Below are 23,220 nucleotides of genomic sequence, written 5' to 3'. Positions count from 1 at the left end.
AAGTTTTGATATACTGTTTGCTTGTTATTATGATGATAAAAATATTTTTGATTTCCATTGTGATTTCTTTTGTGACCCATTGGATTTTCAGAAGTGTATTTCTTAATTTCTATATTTGTGAAGATTTTTTTTGTTATAATCAATCCTCATTATCCATGGATTCTGCATTTGCAAATTTGCCTTCTCACTAAAATCTATTTGTATTTAAATATATGCTGTTAGAGGGAAAACTAAAAAAGAACTCATTATAATATATCAAGTCTAAGTACAAGCTTAAATTAAAACTGAAGACAGATTTTTTGATAATAAAAAAAATCTATTTGTAACCCCAATATCAATGCTCACGGTACATTCCTGTCACTGGCAGACTGTCACAGAGTGAGGAAAAATTTGAGTTCGTCTGATGTACATGCTCCCAGATGAGATAGAACAAGGGAACACTTTACCTTCTTGTTTCAGCTGTCATGACCAGAGGATGGAGATGGTGGGGGCAGTGCAGTGTAATACCGGAACTTCTGGTTTTGGGGTAACAGGACAGGGTTTAAATTCCACCTCTGGCAACTGTTAGTGAGGTAGCCTCAGGGTAGCCACTCAACATTACTGAAACTCACTTTCCCTTTTGTAAAATAAAGAAAATAAACTTTTTCTTTTTTTTTTTTTTTTTTCATCAAGAGGAGTTTTATTGACTAGCTCGAGCTAGGGTCTAAGTCCCAGAGCACCGACACGGCGACCTCTATTGGGACAAAGACCCTTTTTCTTTACTTTAGTATTTAAGAGTATAATTTATGTGATATGTATATAAGTATGTATTTCTCCTACACATAAAAATTATGTATTCGCTAAGTCAGAGTTCATGGAGACTTTATCGAATATAACTACTCCAAATAATGAGAGTTGACTGGGTTTTTTTCCTTAAAGAAATTTCTAGCTAATTCATTCATGTTCCCAATTCTTTTACCTTTGCTGCGGCTAGTTTTATGGCCCAGTATGTGTCAATCTCGGTAAACAGTTCAAATGCACAATTGTTGGATCGATCATATGATTTATGGGTTGAATTGTATCTCCCCAAAATTTCTATATTGAAGGCCTAAATCCCCAGTGACTCAGAATGTGACCTTATTTGGAAATAGGGTCATTACAGACATAATTAGATAAGATGAGGTCACAATGGAGTAGGATGGGCTCTTTATCTAAAATGACTAGTGTTCTTATAAAAAGAATGCCAGGTGAAGATACAGACATGAACACCTGGAGAACACCACGTGCAGATTAGAGTTGTGCTGTCATATGTTAGGGAACTACCAATAGGTAAGAGAGAGGCCTGAAAAGATCCTGCCCTTGTGCCTTCTGAGGGAGTGTTGCTCTGCCAACGTTTTGGTTTCAGAATTCTAGCCTCCAGAACCGCAAGACGATTGTTTCTTTTTAAGCGATAATTTCTGTTTACCATAGTTAATGGTACTTTGTGACATCAGCCCTAGGAATCAATACAGTTTGTATGTGGCAATTAGGTCAAATTTTCATTCCTGGTAAAATCTCCTGTTACCTTACACTTTTTTCACCTGTTTATTCTATCAATTACTGATAGAGGTATTAAAATCTCTCACTATGAGTTTTCTTTCTTCTTTCAGTGATATCAATTTTTGATAGTATAACTCATAAAAATGTACATTTATTTATAATATATAGTATAAAATAATTTGCAGAATATAATTATGCCATATATAAATTTCATAATTTTTACATAATTTTAAACAATTTTTTCAGATTTACACCCATATTTTCTTTTTCTATTGCTTCTTCTTTATTCTTCCCTTTGAACTTTATCTGAGATTAATTTCTTTCAGACCCAAGAGCATTCTTTACTATTTCTTTTAGAGCAGGACTACTGGTGACAAATTCTTTTTAAGTTTTGCTGGTCTAAAAGTATCTTTATTTTGCATCCATTAAAAAAAAATATTCAGTCCTTTGAAGATATCAGTTCATAGTTTTCTGGCTTCCACTCTTACTAGGAAAAAATTAGCTGTCAATCTTATTGTTTTTTTAAATACAAAGTGTCTTTTTTCTAGCTACAAGAATTTTCTCTATTTGGTTGTCTGCATTGTTACTAGAATATGCCAAGTGTATTTTCTTCATGTTTATTCTTGTAATGATTCTTGATTCTATCTCTTTTTATCAATATTGCTTGCTTCCTTATTTCTTTTCTCATTTTAGGACTCCAAACGCTTATATTTGACCTTTCACCCTGTCCTTTGGTGTTTATGCTATCCGTTTCCTCTGTATATTCCATCTTTATTCTATCAATATTTCAAGCTTCATCCTGTTTCATTTCTTGAGTTCTCATTTTGGCTGTGTGTGTGTAATTTGCTATAAAATCCACCCATTGAATTGTCTTCATTCTTTTCTTCTTTTTGCATCAAGTCTTGCCTTGCTATATGCTTGGTTATTGTTAACTAAAAGTTGGAGATTGTATATGAAAAATGATAGAGGTCAATTCAAGTAATGAATGATGATCTATTCTTCTTGAAGGGATTTATTTTGCTGCTGTCAGACAGCTAAGCCAGGTTCAGATCATCTAAATTCAATCAGGAATTGAGATTATTTAAAGCTGGGTTCCAAAGACTGTCATGATCTGGCTAGTGTCAGTTTTTGTACACTCATAAAGCATGGCTCCTTGAAGTCATGATGAGATCCTGAGTCACTTTCCAGGGCCACTTGCTTAGCAAGCCCCAAACACCAATTTTTATCAATAAGCCCCTTAAGTTAGAGAAAATCTCTAAACAGCCCTGAAATTGCTGTAATAGTTTTGATGGGAAAGTACAGTCATTCGAATTCACTTGTCTGGCTTTTATCCTCTCCCAAATTTTGGTTCTGCACATTTTCACTCCCTTAGTAGTTCCCTGATGATGCCTTCACACTGATTTGTTAATGTTCAGATTTTCTACATCTTCTCAGTAGTAGAGCTGCTCTTAATCTAGTCCACTATCACTGGAAACAGGACTCTTTTTTTGGCTTGATATTTTTATAACTCTAATTTGTCTATAATATTATATTTATACATAATTTTGCATAACAGACAAAAAGAATTGTATTATCTACTGCTGCTTGTGAATCTAAGTTTATACCATGAAACTGAGAGGACTTGCCTATCATTCAGTCCAGAACACCAAGAGAACATTTTTTCAATCCTTTTAATTTGGTCAGTAAATCAGTCAGTATAAACTAGCTTGGTGACACTATGGAAATAAACTAACTCCAAACTTAATGACTTAACACAAACAAGTTTTTTGATTGCCCATACTTCATAAGTCTCTGTTTAGTGGGGACTCTGCTTTAGCTTGGTCTCATCAAAGATTAAGATAAATCTGGAACATTTCTAGTCATAATAAAAGACAGAAAAAGTTATAGCAAATAAAGTTCTGACTCTGAAAGTGTTACCTGGACATAACTCATGTCTTTTCTGCTCACATTCCATTGGTCAAATCAAGTCCCATGGCTGGGCCTTCCTCAAGGAGTCAGAGATATTCAAATTTACCCTGTGTCTAGAAAGGGAAACACAATATCTCTGAACAGCACCAGTGGTTAACAGAGCCGATTTTTTTAAAGCAGCCAATGACCATCATTACCTAGCAACTGCAAGACTATAAAGTCATCAAGGGTAGATAATATGTTCTGTTCTTAATTTGTATGTACTCTAACAGAGTTGTATTAGTTTTATATTGTTGACATAATAAATTGCAACAAACCCATTGGCTTAAAACAGCACAAACTTACTATCTTACAATTCTGTCAGGGAAAATTCTGGTACAGGTTTCACAAAGCTAAAATCAAGTTGCATACTTTAATTGCTTTTCAGATGTATACAATAATTTGTTTACTTCTAATTACAAAGGGCTTCCTCCTCTGTGGATCCCAAACAAATTCCAGAAGGGAGTGTGTAGAGGGGATCTTAACTTATACTCACCTATAAAAATGAACCCATAAAATTATGTCTCCAGGAGTTTTGTGCTGTCTCTTGATCACCACCCTCAATGATTTTTCTGCAAGCGTGGAGTAACAATAAATGTCATGCTTCAAATAAACAAACAAACAAACAAACAAACAGTTGTCAGCAACTGTGTTCCTTTCACTCTCTATTTACTTATTCAAGTTGTTGGTAAAGTAAGTTGCTTGTGGCCCCTCTTTTCTTGCTGACTATAAACTAAGGGTCACTCGAAGCTTCTATATAGGCTATCACATTTCTTGGTTCATGATCCCTTTTCTCCATCTTCAAAGCCAGCAAAGGCAGATTGAATTGTTTTGATGCTACAAATCTCACTCTCTCCCTCTCTTTTTTTCTCTCTCTCTCTATGTATATGTATTCCACATATATTTAATACATATTTACATATTTAACACATATGTTATTAAAATATATGTATAATTATATATATTTAGTTTTAAAATAATTTTTAAAAATTTTTAAAAAGTGATATTTGTGCCTTTTCAGCCAGTTAAGTGAAAGCCATCTGGTCCTACATATGAAGAACTACAACCATAGACACATACTTCATTTTTTTTTCTTTGATAGTGATTAATACTCATTCTTTCAAGGATAAATGAAATTAATATTTCATAAGCATAAAATAGGATAGTCTATGTTAGTAATTGCAAGAAAGAGTTTTAACAATTCCCTTTTTCTTTGCATGATTCAAGAAGTTTTGCTGAGTAACTCAAATATTTAGGAATGACTTCTATGAGTATATATGGTAGAAAATGGTAGCATATATTTCTAAGGAATATTGTAGTTTTCAAATAAGTATTATCCATATTATTCTATTGTATTTTCACAAATTTTCTGTTATATAGGCAAGGCAGGAATAATTAATCCAATTTTACAAATGAGGAAATAGAAACTCAGGAGTTATATAAGTGATATATCCACAGGTTTAAGAGAGCTAATGGTGGCAAGCCAAGGAATCCCTTAAAAGAGATTTCTTTCCACTTTTGTCATTTTCTTTAGACTTTTTTAATAGAAACTTCCTGGACATTAAGGACTGACAAATTGCCTGATACTTCTCTCAAAGATTTTACGTGATGCTTAGGTCCTTGTTTCAGAGGATCACCCAGCTCCATGTCCAACTTTTCAGATACCAGGGAAGTGGCCAACCAGTCACAGATTTCCAGATATATTTATTAAACTTTTGCCACTTTGATAAGACTTTAGGAACATTAATAATGTATTAATATTAATAACTAGCTCTCTCTATTACCTTTTCTTACTGATTTTAAATCATGAACAGTGCGATAACAATATGTAAACAGGTAAACAGGCAGAAATAATAGAAGTTGCTTATGCGGTTGTTATCACTACTTCATGCCAAGGAGTGGGGGTGAACTGGTATGTTAGTTGATTGGCATGTGCTCAATGGCAATGAAGTAAAAGATCTCAGAACTCACTCTGGACAGGTGGGTTTAGCTTTGCTACTTACTAGCTATGCAATTATGAACCAAAATAATCACTCTGAAAAAATACATGTATTGATAACTCATTTGAAATTACAGTTTTATAGTTATCAAAGTAATATATGTGTGAGTTTCTATAACCAGAAATAAGATACTACATAAAGACTTTGAACTTGCTGCTGCTGAAGGTGTTTTTTCTTTCTTTCCTGCAAATGAAATCCTTGAGTTGAGGAAAAATCACTTCATAGGCTGCATGACAGTACTATGGTGGATACCTCTACCAATATTACATTAGTTTTGGATACTTTACATTTTACATGACTGATTATCTTATGAGATACAACAAAATTGTCCTGTGATTAGACAGACTTCTTTGCATTATGATGACGTTCTGTTTTATGTGGCTAATCAAAATTCCTCTCTATCTCTGAAAGCTTTGCCTGCAGTAGAAAAGACCAAAGTTTGTCCTCTTTCTCTGTGACATAGTAGATATGCATAAATGCAGTCGCACCCTTCTTTTCAGTATATGTGTATCAGGCTCTTTGTACTTAGCTTAATCTTTCAGTGCACATTATCTCTCCCTTTAATCTAACCATCTGTTATGTGGGTTTTGAGTCTTATTTCATATGTCATAGAGCAGACACTATGAAACCATCATCATTCATACTATGTCAGAACTCAAGATACAAGCAACTATTTTTCTTCTACTTCATTTTTTTTTCATGGTAATTCACCTCATTTCCTTTCAGAGTAACTGTAAAATTTTGAAGTCATTCTCATCAGCATCAAATCACTTCTTCAAACTAGTATTGTTCACATCAACTATCCTTTTTTAAAGAAATCATCCTTTTAAGATGAAACATTATCTCTTCTCTCTGAATTTTACTACTTTCCCAACTTCTGTCATCTGTTCTTTTATAAGAATTCTATTTCCATTTTTTTAAGCAAATAATTCTAAGGTCCAAGAAGAAAGTTCAAAGTACAATAAGAACCCATAAAATATTGCTGATAAACATACCAAATGACATTAGGTCACCTAGTTTATTATTTATTTATTATATTATGTATCCAAATGCATATATTGAGTGTTTAGTCTCTCAAGGAGGTCCTTGTTCATAGAGAGAAATGAACATCTAAAATCAAATTTTAATATGTTATAATTAGTACTAACACAGATATGTAGAAAATACTTTGAGAGCACAAGAACAGGTAAAATTACCAACGATAATAAATCAGAAAATGATTCATGGAGGAGGTAATATTTAGGTTTATTGCTAGGATTATTTCAGTAGGATGTAGAACTCAGTAGAAAGTACTGCAGAAATATATTGTAGGCAAAGATAATAGTATGATTTATTAGTTATCTATCGCTGCATAACAAAGTACTACCAATTTAGTGGCCTGAAACAACACACATTAATTATCTCATAGCTTCCATGTGTCAGGAGTCTGGGCATGCTTAGCTGAGTTCTCTACTCAGGGTCTCACGTGGCTGTAATCCAGGCATTGGCCTGATCTGTGTTCTCATCTGGATGCTCAATTAGGGAAGAATGAGCTTCCAAGCTCATTCAGTTGTTGAGAGAATTGATTCCCTTGTGGTTGTGTGGTTGACGCCCTGGCTTGTTGCTGGCTGGAGGCTAGAGATTGCCATCGGTCCTAGAAACCACTCACATCTCCCTTCCACAGGTCTCTGTCCATGGGCATTTCAAACATGGGTGTTTGCTTCTGCAAGGCCAGCAGGAAAACGTCTCACTTTTAAGGGCTTTCAGCTGATTAGATTACGTCTAGCTGTGATCCCTACGTCTAGCTAATCCCCTGTTTTATTAACTCAAAATCAATAACATGGGACCTTAGTTACAACTGCAAAATCCCTTTACCTATAACGTGCCTTATATCATGAGAGTGGCATCCCAACACCTTCACCATATTCTATTGGTTAAAAGGAAATCATAGGTTCCACCCACACTTTAGGGGAAGGGATTGTGCAAAGACGTAATCCCAGATGTTGAGAATTATTGGGTTAACCCTACGGTCTGCCACAATTTAATGACAAGTGCTCATTAAATACTGTATGTTTTTCAAAACTGCAAGTACTATAGGTTTATAGAGTAGAAAATAAATTGTAAGACATGCATTAAGGTAGATAAAGGTCAGAATCTATGACTTTGGGTATTTTGTAAAATAGTTTAGATTTTTTTATGTGTGCAATGAGAAACCACTGCAGAATATTCTGAGTAGAGCTTTCAGACAATCAACATGGAAGCAGTGAGTAAGATGGAAGGCAGCAGACTGGGTTTGAAAGTAGAGAAGCCAGTTAGAACACCCATGCAATAATCCAGCCAAAAGAAGATGGGGGCTTTGGTAAAACCTATATAATGACAAAAAGAAAGAAGAAAGAAAGAAAGAAAGAAAGAAAGAAAGAAAGAAAGAAAGAAAGAAAGAAAGAAAGAAAGAAAGAAAGAAAGAAAGAAAGAATCAGATATTAAGGAATATTTAAGAAGAAAGATTACCATGAGCATTGAAGATGGGGAAGACAGAGGATTGTAGGGTAACCTATTTTTGTATAAACTGGCTGTAATCTCTGATTCACTGGCTTCCCAATCTGGTGTTGGGAAGCAGCATTTACCATTGTACAAAAATACTGATTGAGCAATTTTACACAAAGAATTCTATTAGGTGTTTTATGGGATTCAAATATTTAGCAAATATATTTGTCAGCTCAAGAAGTATGTGGGATACATAACCTAAATGACTAGATGTGTATGTAAGGCAGTGTGTAGTATATGATATGTGATGCAAGGCAATTGACAAGATATCTGGAGAATTTTGTATTGGCTGTAACTTATGTTTTATGCAGGATAGTAAGTAAAAACAAAATTTAGAAGTAGAGATTGGGACTAAGTATAGCAATCTTTGAGTGAGAGTTAAAGAACTTTAGCTTTATTCTATCTGCAATAGAGAAACAATAAAGGCTTTGGAGCCTGTAACTGACTCTACCAAAACAGTGTTTTCTGAAAGTTAATTTGAAAATTGATAAGCATAATAGATTTGATGGACAGAGTCTGGAGATAGGGGACTTCTTTAAAGGATACTTTATAATCTAGCATGAAATGAATCTAGGCTCTGGCTGGACTTGGGTCAGTGGGATTGGAAAATGATACAAGGCAGAAATGTTTGTCAAGAACTCTACCAAAAGATAGGGGTGTATGGTGTGTGGTGTGTGGTAGAGGTGCATGAAGTGTTTGGTAGCAGAAAATTTCTGGGGTAGGTCCTTATTTATTTGATAGTTTTACTTTCTTACTAGCATTTTAAGAGCTTCCTCATCTTAACATGTCACCATTAGAACACAATCTACTTTTCATGTGCTTTTGCCATCATAGCTTAAAAACCAATCATTGTTTAGTTAGAAATATGCATCTCTTGTTTACCCAAAAACTAGAGTTTCTACTCTGTGGATAATAATCTTATTAATATTACTACTAAAAATTGCTGTTGAACATGTGTTATATGCAGGAGCTATCCTGAAAACTCAACAAGAATTATCCCTTGGAATAAACCGCATGGTTGCAAACCCAAATGACAGGTGAAAACCTGAGGTAAAATGACATGCTCAGGTTCACACCTCTAGTTAGTAGTAGAATCAGGATTCTGATGTGGAGTATGGACAGAAGTCTGTTGCAGAGCTGAAACTTGATCATTATGTGATACTCCTAAGTTTAACACTATAAAAGAAACCTTTAATATTTTGTAATACTTTAAATTGGTTCTCTATTTTCTTTTTGTGTTTTTTGATTGTTATCCCTCTGTACTCTTTTTGCGGATGACTAGTATAGCTTTTCCACCTTATGCTATTTCCCCTAAATGGGGGGGATTAAATATTAATGGAGATGGTATAATATTTGGTGCACAGTAAATTAGAAACAAGAAGAGAAAATCTGTCCTCTGGAAAGAAATCTATTTAAAGATATATATTTCTGTGTTGACGAGATTTGAAATAGGCTAATAATCTAGTTTTAAGTAGTATAGGTGTTGTGGGGAAAACTAACATACAGCCTATTCAGTTAAATTCTCCCTGTGATATAAAGTTGCTAAGAAGTCTCATGTTCAATAAACTTCTCTGTTGTTTAGGAAGGTGTGTTACAGCCCCATTTCCCCCTTAGAGTGCTGCTTCCTCAAAACATCTGTGAATATAACATTAACCCAAATTATGTCTTCCAATAAATAGACAGCAGGCTACAAATTATGTCACTTTTATTTATTCACTCTATTATTCTATCATTCATTTATTCAGCACAGATTTACTGAGCACTAAACAATACAAGATATTGGCAATGCAGAGATAAAGGCAGGATTGTTGTTATTTTTTTTTTAATTTCTGGGGACATATTTTGAATTAACTTTATGATTGGATACAAAGAGAGAAGTGATTCCAATCTACGGATGGGTTTATTCCCTCATTTGGTAAAGATAGTTTTCAAAAATGATACCCAATATCATGGGCTGTGACAGGAAATAAATTCCATGGTGGGGACTCACCTAGTGCAAAGACTCATTACAGGGTATAGGCAGGAAGATGTTGAGTACATTGATAATCTTACATAAATTTTCCATTTGTTCAGTGAAGAATGTTCCCTTAGCCCAATTATCAAGTTAGAAAAGATTTAAAGCAATATAATACTTGTAGTAAAAACCAAAGTCAAAAACTCAAACAATAAAAAATAAGACAAAAGTGATGTCTACTGCCCATATTGATTCAATATCTAATCAAAAGAGTAAATTTATGTAATTGACTGGGGTATTTTGACAAGACGATGCCTAAATGGCTTCATTATAATGTACTGTTTCACATTTTTGTAATTTGTAAAATATCCTGTTGAGGCAGGTCAAGTTACATTGTGCTCCTATTCACTTTATAGATGAGGAGTGTGAATTTATTATTACACTTTTGTGATTGTGTAGTAGTGCTTAATTTCCGAACAGTATCTAATACATTTAACCTCTTTCTTGTTTTAAGAAGATGATACTTTCATCACTGATCCAAATAACACAACTCTTCTTGTTTTACACTGATATATAGTCTGGGAAAAGTAGAGATATGAAAAAAGAGAGAGAGATTGGCAAATTATTAACATTTCTGCTACAACTATTAAGCAGGGCAATTTCTGACTACTAAAGACTAGTTTGTTTCCCACAGTTGTGAAAGTACCTTATATATCTTCCCTAAACTACAACTTGGCAGTCTTTCTCTACTCTCTGGGGGAAACAAACGTCTCATAATGTGAACAATTCTAAAGGGCTTCTTCATCACCATTATCCTTCATCAGCATGAATATTAAAAAATAGCCATTGAGGGGGAAGAGGGTGAGCTGGAAGCAGCCTACACTGGCCATTCTCAAGAAAAGGATCAAGGGTAGAGGTTCATTTGCAGATGGACTGTCTTGAAGAGAGCATTGTGAAGCATCAGAGAAGCAACTGGAGGCACCTAATGCAGGATAGAGAGAGAAGGGATGATCCACTTGGCAAGATGAGAAGGTACCCCAGGTACCCCAGATACCCCAAGCATCCACATGTGGGATAGAGTTAGGGGAGAGATCCCTGGAATTAACACTTTCCCAGTGGACATAGAAATCCAAATGTACTGGCCGAGGTCATGCCACCTGCCTACATGGAGAGGGACTTGCTCAATCCACATCAAGAGCTTCCAACAGTAGCTTGGAGACCAACCCACCTATCCAACCAATTATCCTCCAGCACCAGCTTGGATTGTGACAGCCACAGGGAAATGGGACGACTCAGGAGAACAGCAACATTGCAGGTTCTCAGGGTATCTGCTCTCTCCTGCCAGGTCAATACTCCAGAGTAGGACACAAAAGCACTATCTAGGGATTTCTCCTCCTTCTAAGTAGGAAAATTCCCAGCAAAGGAGAACAGGTGCACTGCGAACCTTTCAGCCCTAAACTGAGAGAAGATAAGAAGAAACCAGCAATGGAATTCTGGTAACATGAAAATACAAGGTACTTCGACACCCTCAAAGGATCACAAAAGATCCAAAGCCACAGATCTCAGCAAAAAGAAATTGTAAAAATGTCAGAAATGGAATTCAGAATATGGATTTCAAACAAGATAAATAAGAGTGAAGGGAAAGTTGAAAATCAACACAAAGAAATAAAAAAAATTTCAAAACATGAATGAAAAAATATGAAAAACTCACAAAGGTGATAAACGACATAAGAAAGGACATAACTTAAAGAAATGAAAGACTCATTTAGGGAAAACAAAATATAGCAGAAGCTTCAACAACATGCTAGACCTAGCAGAAGAAAGGATCTCAAAGCTTCAAGACAAAGTTTTCAAACTAACCCAGTCAGTTAAAGATGCAGAAAAAACAAATAAATAAATAAAAGAATGAACAATCACTCAGAGAAATATGGGACTATATAAAATACATCAATATAGGAATTATAGGTATCCAGGAGGGAGAAGAAGAAAATGCAAACAGCAAGGAGAACCTATTTGACGGAATTATTGGAGAGAGTTTCCTTGGTATTGCCAGAGATTCAGATCCAGACACAAGATGATCATTAATCTCCAGGAAGCTTCATAAGAGGACATCTCCTAGACATACGTCATTAACCTTGCCAGGGTCAAAATGAGAGAGAAAATTTTACAAGCTACAAGACGAAAGCAAAACTACTAACCTACAATGGAAAAACCCATCAGGCTAGACTTCTCAGCAGAAACCTTACAAACTAGAGGGAATGAGGCCCCAATTTTAGTCCTCTTAAACGGAACAACTGCCAACCAAGAATTTTCTATCCTGTAAAACTAAGTTTCATAGGCCGAGTGTGGTGGCTCACACCTGTGATCCTAGAACTCTGAGAGGCTGGGGTGAGTGGATCGCTCAAGGTCAGGAGTTTGAAACCAGCCTGAGCAAGAGCAAGACCCCGTCTCTACTATAAATAGAAAGAAATTAATTGGCCAACTAATATATAGAGAAAAAATTAGCTGAGCATGGTGGTGCATGCCTGTAGTCCCAGCTACTTGGGAGGCTGAGGCAGAAGGATTGCTTGAGCCCAGGAATTTGAGGTTGCTGTGAGCTAGGCTTAGGCCACGGCACTCACTCTAGTCTGGTCAAAAAAGCGAGACTCTGTCTCAAAAAAACAAAAACAAAAACTAAGTTTCATAAATGATGGAGAAATAAACACTTTTCCAGACAAGAAAACACTAAGGGAATTTGTCACTACTAGACCTGCCCTACAGGAAATGCTCAAAAGTGCATTATACGTGACCCAGCATAATAGATACCCACCAGTATAAAAACATCCCAAAGTTAAAGCTCATGATTCCTGTAAAACAATAGCACAAACGTGAAAACAAAACAATAAGGTATCAGCCAACATATAAAACAGAATCCCACAGACCAATACTAACACTCAAAGTGAAGAGTCTAAATGTCTCACTTAAAACATGTCGACTGGCTAAATGGATAAAGAAACACAATCCAAATAAATATTTTCTGTCTTCTAGAAACACTTTTAAAGCACAAGGATTCTCACAGACTCAAGGTAAACACATGGAAAAAAATATTCCATGCGAATGGAAACCAAAATCAAGCAGTTGTAGCCATCTTCATATCAGATAAAATAGGCTTCAAATCAACACTGGTAAAAAAAAAAAAAAAAAAAAAAACACCAAAAATGATCATTATGCAATGGTAAAGGGAACAATTCAACAACAAGACATAACAATCCTAAACATATAGGCACCTAACACAGGAGTTACCAATTTTATAAAGCAAATTCTTTTAAATCTAAGCAAAAAAATAAACAGTAGCACCTTAATTGCTGAGGATTTCAACACTCTTCAGACAGAACTAGACAGATCATTAAAGCAAAAATAAATAAAGAAACACTGTTTTTAAATGGAACTGTAGAACAAATGGACCTAACTGACATTTACAAAACATTCTACCTCAAAACTACTGAATATACATTCTTCTCATCAGCATATGAGACATTTTTCAAGATTGATCACATGTTGGGCTACAAAAGAAGCCTCAGCATATTAAAAAAATCAAAATAATATGATGTATTTTCCCATACCACAGTGGAATAAAATCAAAAATCAATTCTAAGAGAAACATCCAAATCTCCACAAAATCATGGTAATTAAACTCCTGCTGCTATGATCCTTGGATCAATGACAATATTAAGATGGGAATCAAAAGATTCCTTGAACTAAATGACTAAGGTGATACAAGATTTCAAAAAAATCTATAGGATATAGTAAAAACAGTTGTAAAGGGAAAGTTTATAGCCTTAAATGCCTCCATCAAAAATACAGAAATATCACAAATTAACAATCTAATGTCATGGCTAAAAAAAAATAGAAAAGAAAAACAAACCAAAACCAAATGAACAGAAGAAGAGAAATAACAAACTTCAGAACCCAAGAAGCAAAATAGAAACCATTAAAACAAAACAAAAGATCAATGAAACAAAAGTTGGTTCTTTGAAAAGATGAACAAAATCAATAGACCACTACACTAGTCAGATTAACCAGAAATAGAGAAGAGAGGACTCAAATAACCATAACTGCTATCAGAAATGAAAAGAAGACATTACAACTGACACTGTATTTCCACTGTATTTCTATAAAATATCAACTGTGATTATGGCGGCCCAGAGATACCAGCTGCCAGATTATCTCAGAAAGAAGGAAAAGTTTTATATGAAAAAGAAAAAACAAGCAAACAAACATAGATCAGGTGCAATTCCAAGTGAAACGTGCCGGGACCTACCAGAGATTCCACAGGAAGAAGTTGTGGGGCAGAATAAGAAAGAGCAAGATACCAGCAGAGATCAGTCCCTGAGAGGCTGGAAGTCTAGCAAGAAGGGTAGGGGCAGTGGTTTTTCTCCCTCACTCTCATCTCTAGCACTTAGTGGGTTCACGGGTTGCTGGAGAGCCCTTCTACTCTCATGAGCCCCAAAGCTGCTGCTGCCAGTGAACTGGGAGCCTTGTGAGGACATTTTTGACATTATTGATTACATAATAGCTAGATTCTTACAAAATAATGCACATTTTTAAGTATATCTCATGGAAGTTTCTTGAACGCTGCCTTATTTGATTATAGCTACATTAATGCGGACTTTCAACATGGAAAGGTCCCCCACTCGTGTTCTAGACTCAGGGAATACCGTAGTATACATAATATCTTTCGAGGGAAAGCAGAAGACTGTGAACATGTAAACAAATCCATGTGAATGCTTGGGGAGGTATTATAGGTGATTGGTAGAATGTAAAAGAAAATTAAGGTAGGGTAGGAGATGCTGCTGGATTTCATGTTATATTGACGGTCAGGGGAGGGAAGGGAGACATGAAGTAATTATGTAGCAAGTCCCCTGGATATCTGTAGAACAGTGTCTGAGGCAGTATCAACAGCACAGGCAGAAGCATTAAGGCTTGGCATGTTCAAGGAATTGTCAGGAGGATAATGTGTGTGGAATGAGCCTGCAGCTGTAGGACATAAGATCAGTTTGCCATATAAAGCACAAAATTAGGTGGCTGGCACAGGCATAGCCAATAAACAGAAATTAATGTTATCTTCATTTAAAAAATGTCACAAAGAGTTTTGAACTATGTGTAGACTTCTGTCGTTAGTAATGAGGCATCTGTCAATAGCCATTCTTTTCCTTAGATTGTTGTCACTATCCTAAAACATGATGTCTTTTTCTACCATTCATTGCATACTGTTTCCTTTTGTTGGTTCTTCAAGAGATTCTGTAGGTTTTCAGAAACCTATAATCTATAAAATACAAAGTATAATCTATATTTTGAAAGATTTTGTAAGGAAAATTTGATAAAATTATACCAAATCTGTAAATGTAGGGTACTGTTAATCCACCCTCAACAAACAAGCAGTGGTGGAAAATTTATAGGTTTTTGTGACACAAATTTTATTACCTAAGTTTATTTCATTATTAGAAGCTATATTGACATTTAATTTTATTTAATATATACTCATAATTTTACGAGGGTAGTGTTCTATATAAAATGAAATTCAGTATTAAATGGGCTTTCCTGAACATTGAGTTATTTGCTAAAGTATTGAAACCTTTTTTATATATAATGAACATTCAATTTCTCATCAGTAAACTACATCTCAATACAAAAGCTCTTTAACAGTCCTGGATGTACACTCTACCTTAAAACATTAAGATTTGGCATCTTTTTATGTTTATATAATATTATTGGAACACTAATCATAATGCACTACAATCAAATAAAAGATCATCTGGTTTTGTGAAAAATATTAATAAAATAATAAACATAGAATGAAGCAGTCACCTTTCCTCTTTTCTATCCTGTCTAGTTGGCAGGAACATTAATGTTTACAAATCTGGTCTTTAGATGTACATAGTACACTTATTTAAAATCTAAAGACACATCATTTTTAGTCCCACTAATATTTAAAGCCATGTGAGTGTCTTATTTTCACATCCTGGGAAATTTTGTAAGTCAGTTTTCATGCAACCAACTCCAAACAAACATAGTGTGCTAAACAACTATGAGTTTCACTGTTTTAGTGACGCTGGCTCTGAGGAAGGATTGTGACTTTATATTATTTTAGGCCATTTTCTCTAATAGCAATTTTATTTTCATTAGTCTCTATGTAGCCAACTCAGCACTGGAGCTTGGCTTTGGGGAAAAGGGCACTGTGTATTTGAAATTTATTTTTATCCTCTCCAATTTTGGGAACATTTTTGCTTGGTAGCATTTCATATATGTGCCCTAAGCTGGGTTTTTTTTTTTCCTCTTGCATGGAATGCTTAAATGAAGATGATTCTAATTTTCTTTTCATATCTCATAGTTGCCTTAATAGCATGTCTCTGCATTTTAGAGAGAGAACTTAAAAAGTAAAGTACTGTAATTATTAAAGATCTGCAATTACTTACCTTCTGGAGATGTGCTCTAAGCTTCAAACAACTGAAAGTTTCTTAATTACCGTAAGCATTTTTTCAGAATATCTTTCATGTTTGGATAAAACCTATTTTCTAAGAGTCTGTATATAGATGCTGGGTATCATTTTCCAAAGCAGAGTATCATGTCTCATTTGTTTGTTTCTACTCTTCCACCAGTAATTTATGCTGTGACACATGCTTCGTGTCTGAGGACAAACACACAATAGGAGATGATAATGGAAGGCACTTAGGAAGCTAATCCTTGCAATATTACATATTACCATGAGTATTCTAAACTGTAAGAATAAAAGGCATTTTCTTTCCAGCTTTTTATAATTTTCACACATTCTCTTCTTCACTAAACGCCTCATTAGCTTTATCTCAAGTGGCTTTGTTTACCTGGAAATTTGCGTTTCATGTTAAATTAGACTATTTTTCATAGTGACAAAAACACTGCACTGCCATTGGGTTACTTTGAAATCTGTGTCTAAAGTGTTCCTTTTAAAAATCAAACCGCAAATTGTATGCTTACTTATAGATGCTCCTGGATTAAAATCTTCCTAAAATATCTCCCCATGTGATACCCTCTTGGTTCACCCAGGTTTGGATTAGATCCAGATTCACGTCTACAACGCAGTGATTGATTCTCTGGTCTCTGGTGCACAGCATGTTCTCGTGACCCTCGCATCAAATGTTTATTCGACCTTATGTGTCTTTTCTGTGACAGTCTTCACTTTGGGAGTGTCTGGGGTCTCATTTGTATGCTAGGCATTAACCGCATGTGCAATAATAGGAAAGATGATGGCTCAAATTTTACCTGGAGGTTGTATGCCTATGGTGACCATTTTTCTAAACTAAAAATTGAGACAAATTGGTTGACAAGTATGAATAAACTTGTGGGCACAAAGGGAGATAATATTTTAAAATAGAACAATTCTGAAAAAATTCAAGACATTAAATTTAGACACATACAAATGAGAATTTACTCATACATTTCCTTGCTTAAAAACATAGTCACCCCAACAGAAACTACCCTTGACTAATAATAATTCTCTAAGTTTATTTAATCTAGAGAGATCTATACCTTGTGTGCATCTTCCCTTTTAGCCACGTTAATTTACATAGTTTTTAAAATTCATCTCAAAATGCAGTTAAATATTAGAGGTATTTGCCAAATAATGCAGTTAGTCCAGATATTTTAATTTTATGTTTAGTTATAGAAGATTACTAAATTGATAAATAAAAACTTGAAGCTATTCACCTTTAGAATTTTACATTTATTTTTTAATTTTCAAACTCAAATTTTGTGTAGTTTCTAGTATTATATTTTATTCAATAAGAGAGTAGAAAAATATTGTTTTTAACATGTAAGTGATATGAAATGTATCAAAAATATATTAAATATAAGTTTAATATATAAATATAAAAGCTATTATAGTAAAATATGAAATATAAAAGTAATTAATTTCTGAAATCATCCTAATATTATTTTTTATTTAAATACTTTACGTACATACACATGCACACACACCATCCACACACATATATATTTCTGTATTCATATCTCTTTAAAATTATAAATCAATATTTTGAGAATTTTGTACTGCTTTTAAGGAAAAAATATTTCAAAGTGGCTTAGAAAACAATTATTACAATCATGGCAAGGATTCCACAGCATAATTGCCAATAAAAGTATTTCAAATAATCCACATGAAGCTGTAAAGAGGTTTTTAAGGGTCCATGTGGACAGCTGCAAGTCCTCTTGGAGAATCTATAATGAAGTAACTCTTATGAGGCTTAGTCTCTTCCATATGGAACAAAATAATACAGTCTTGACATTGATGTATGCAATGTATTTTTAAGATGACATTTACACAATGGTGTTCTTGCCAGTAAAAAGTAACAATCCACTTTCTCTTACTAAAGAAAGCTTTTTTCTAGTATGGTACAATATGGCTGAAAAGGCCTAATGCTCTCACTTCTCCATTTTGCTTTGCTACTCATTCTTTGAAAATAACAAATAATTACTATTCTAATGGATGTATTTTTTTTAAATGATTCAATATTTATAGCATGCAAATGTTTATTTTTTCTAAGGAAACATAATATATAGATTATCAATTTTGATTTTATAAAATAAACCAAGAAGTAAATTTCATAAAATGTTTTCAGTTTTGTTCATTGTAAGAAAAGAGCACAGTCATGCTAATCATCATCGTGTGTCTGAAGGATGTAGTAGGAGCTATTCTTAACCTGTGTCTTAGCGAGCTCAGGCTGCTATAAAAAACTACTACCATACATCAAGTAGCTTAAACAGAAAATATTTATTTCTCACAGTTCTGGAAGCTAGAAGTCCAAGATCAGGGTGGCAACATGATCGGGTTTTGGTGAGGTCTTTTTTCTGGGTTGCAGAATGACGATGTCTTGTACCTTCACGTGGCAGAAAGAGAGCTGGCCTTACAAGAGGCCAGAGAACAAATCCCATTCATCAGGACTCTACTTGCATCATCTAATTACTTTCCAAAACATTCACCTTCAAATATTACACCACCACGTTGGAGATCAGATTTCAACACATAAATTTTGGAGAGACACAAATATTCAGTTCATAACAACCTGTTTGGCAATGACAAATAGGATATGGCAGCATGGATGTAGGATAGGAAGATCAAATAAAACAGTAATTAAAGAGTCAATGGGGAGAAAATGAAGAGGATTAAGTTCAAATACAAGTTGATTCATAAGATCAAAACCTATTAATTTCACAAATATGATATAAAATTAATGGGTATAAGACATGAAACTCAGTACATAAATTCAGGTGTTAGAGCAGTAAAATTCTATTTTCAGTGACTTAATTTTGGATTCTAAGCCTCTATTTTCTTGAGCAGGTAAAAAATTAAATTAACATGTGTCTTTCTTGAGCATACCCTTCTACTCTTGCCAGGACTTCTGTGCCATGATACTGAGATCAAACCTCATGCGATGCCAAGGCTGTGTATTCCAGGGTACCTACACATTGCTTAGCACTGAGACTCCAGTCACCTAGCTAATCTGCCATTCTGGATGTAGACAATCCATGCTGTTCTTCTTCTTTTTTTTTAATTCAATTTAATTTATTGTTGTTCTTTTTTAATTTCAGAATATTGCAGAGGTACAAACACTTTGGTTACATAAATTGCCTTTGTACCACACAAGTCAGAGCTTCAAGCATCCCCCAGACAGTGCACACTGCACCTGTTAGGTATGAATTTACTCATCCCCTCTTCTCATCACCTGCCCAACACTCTATGAATGTGACTTCCATATGTGCACATTAGTATTGATAGATTAGTACCAATTTAATGGTGAGTCCATATGGTGTTTGTTTTTCCATTATTGTCATACTTCACTTAGAAGAGTGAGCTCCAGCTCCATCCAGGATAATATAAGAGGTAGTTCATCATATTTTTTATGGCTAAGTAGTACTCCATGGTATATATATGCCATATTTTATTAATCCACTCATGTATTGATGAGCACTTAGGCTGTTTCCACTTCTTTGCAATTGTGAACTGTGCTACTATAAACATTCGAGTGCAGATGTCTTTTTTGTAGAATGCCTTTTTTTCCTTTGGGTAAATGGCCAGTAGTAGGATTGCTGGATCAAATAGTTCTACTTTTAGTTCTTTGAGGTATCTCCATACTACTTTCCATAGAGGTTGTACTAGTTTGCAGTCCCACCAGCAGTGTATGAGTGTTCCTATCTCTCCACATTCATGCCAACATTTGTTGTTTGGGAACTTCTTGATAAAAGCCATTCTCATACAGATGTCTTTTTTATCGAATATCTTTATGTCTTGTAGCATCCTGGATAAACCTGGAGCCCATTCTACTAAGTGAAGTATCACAAGAATGGAAAAACAAACACCACATGTACTCACCATCAAACTGGCATTAACTGATCAATACTTATGTACACATACAGTAGTAACATTCATCGGGTGTCAGGCAAGTGGGAGGGGAGTAGTGGGGATGGGAATATTCACACCTAATGGGTACGATGCATACCATCTGGGGGAATGGACACACTTGAAGCTCTGACTCAGGTGGAGCAAAGTCAATATGTGTAACCTAAGCATTTGTACCCCCATAATATGCTGAAATAAACAAATAAATAAAATTTTTAAAAAGCCATTCTCACTAGAGTTAAGTGATATCTTATTGTGGTTTTGGTTTGCATTTCCCTGATGATTAGAGATGTTGAGCATTTTTTCATATGTTTGTTGGCCATTAGTCTATCTTCTTTTGAAAAGATTCTGTTAATATCCTTTGCCCACTTTTTAATGGGATTGTTTTACTTTTTCTTCTTGCTGATTTTCCTGAATTCTATATAGATTCTAGTTGTCAGCCCTTTATTGGATGTGTAGCATACAAATATTTCCTCCCATTCTGTAGGTTGTCTATTCATTGAATGATAGTTTCCTTGGCTGGACAACCCGTGCTGTTCTTTGAGACACAAGGCTCTTTATTTCTATCAACCTAGATTCTGGACATAGCCATTTTTCTCTGAGTCATGTTATATTCCTGGGGAGCTGCCCTATGAACAAGCCTAGAACCTACAGATTTCTCTTTCTGTCTCTCTCTCTTTCTTTCTCTCTCTCTCTCTGTCTCTGTATGTGTGATCTCTTACTCCTCCTTCTAAATATATTTTTAGTCCTTTATTATTAGCCATGGTTAGGCCTTCTAAATAAAAATAAGTAGGCCCCACGATGTAGTTAAAAAAAAAAGTTGAAATTACCAAACTGTGGCCAAGAAAGAATCCTCTTATATCATAGCCTTGTGTAAGAACTGGAGTGCCACCATGCCCCCCTCTACAACCCATGGCCTGGAATAGAATTGAAGAATGGAGCCCATAATTCTCATTTCCTATCATCTGAATCAAGAAACACTTTGTATGGAAGTAGGCATCCTGGGGCAGTCATATCCACCCACTTATATCCTAATTTTGTGTTTGTCCTTTGCATTAAATGTCCTGGTTTGATAGTAAACCAAACAGAAAGCAACCTTAGACAAGTCTAAGTCATTATTCTTCCCAGATACCAAGCCTTGTGATCTAACCTAAGCTCACTTTATCCTCTCCTCACTCTGAAGCTAAGAGTTTAGGAAAGAGAAGGAAGAAGATATGCTGTCTTAAGCAGAAAGGAAAACGAGTATAAATAAGGGGAAAAATTAGGTAATATCTGAAACTATTACCCAACCAGTCCAAGTGTCAGAGAAAAACTCTTCTGTCACATAACATGAGAATAAATAATCAAGAAATTTTACTCTTTAAATTGTATATCTTCAAGAAATAGAAGCATAATTTATGGAATTATGACAGATTCTCACATTGTGTTTAGCAACTAAAAAACATATAAGAATTTATTTAAAAAAAAACAAAAACAAACCTCAGTTCACCAGTAAATCTATCTTATTTTGAATGATCCTATTTGATTATTCAATTGCTACTAAAGATTTGGGACAGCTCTAAGCTGGCCCTGATAGGAATTATAAAACAGATGTGTCACTTTTATAAGCCCATGGCATTTCTCTTCCTTAAGAATAATACATCTGATTCCTTTGTTTGCATCTCCACTCTTTCTTCCCAAAGCCTACTGTGGAAAAGATGTAATACAACATTCACAGTATACTTAGAGTACAACTTAATGAGCAAGGAAGTACAAAGAAATTTTCCAAATTCAGATCAGCCATTTTTCCAATAACAAATTCTCTGATAGATTTTCCCCCTCCATAAATTAAATATTTAAGAGTCTTAATTCAGTCCCTGACCCATGTATTTTACTTGACAGTAAATGAAGAATTTTCCAAGATTGATTTAGTGTTTTGCATTGAGAGAAAATTCCAAGAGAGTAACAGGGACAGAAACTCACAGAAGAGACAGGTTTTTAGAGTCAGCAACACATGCTCTCTGTGGAAACCAGTGCACAATTAGATTTCTTCTCTCTTACTCTCCACTCTTCCTGCACATACACAGAATTTGACTATAAGTTCACTTTCATGCCATACCTACAAAGATGCAGAAAAATAGATTTGAGTGAAATTGTCAATGTTGAATAATATAATACAAATCCATATCATTCAGGGATTAGAAGGAGAAGAATTCTTTTATTCCTAAAATATAAGATTGCTGGTGAGAGTAGGTTTTTTTAATTTAATGATTTATTTCCAACATTTTACTTAATTAAATAGTAATAACCTCATATCTGGATAAGAATAAAATGTTCTGAAAAATAAAGTAAATTATATATGATCCTCTCAACGTTCTACAGTGATTATTCCTGTATTTGTCCAACTAACACTGAGAGAGATTATACCAAATCATCTACAAGGTAAATAACAGATGTGTTAGTCATAGATATTCAGATATAGGAATAAGATTCAATAGTTGAGTTATATAACCCATGGGAGTTATCATTGCTTTAAAAATGTATCTTCTCATTAAGCTTTCATAAAATTTTTGCATCTCATATGCATTAGGAATGTATCTAAAATTTAAAGCGATGAAATCCTAAGAGGTTCCATTTGAGGTGATGATGATGGTTAGTATTTACTTTGAATAGGACAGGATTTTATTTTGGTTACAATAATTGGCATATTTTTATGGATTCATTTTCTAATTTGGCACCCACTCAACTTCACTGCTCATGCTACAATAGTGGCATGATGGATTACTGAGAGTTATTTTCATTATTATTCACTTATTTTTTGCTCATGTATCAAGATGTGAACAGTGTCAGGTTTCTAATCTAATAATACAGACTGTTTGGAAAATACA

The sequence above is a fragment of the Microcebus murinus genome, chromosome 5 (assembly GCF_040939455.1).
Source record: "Microcebus murinus isolate Inina chromosome 5, M.murinus_Inina_mat1.0, whole genome shotgun sequence".
NCBI lineage: Eukaryota > Metazoa > Chordata > Mammalia > Primates > Cheirogaleidae > Microcebus > Microcebus murinus.
The sequence above is the reverse complement of the archived record's forward strand: the minus strand, read 5'-3'. Positions refer to the sequence as shown.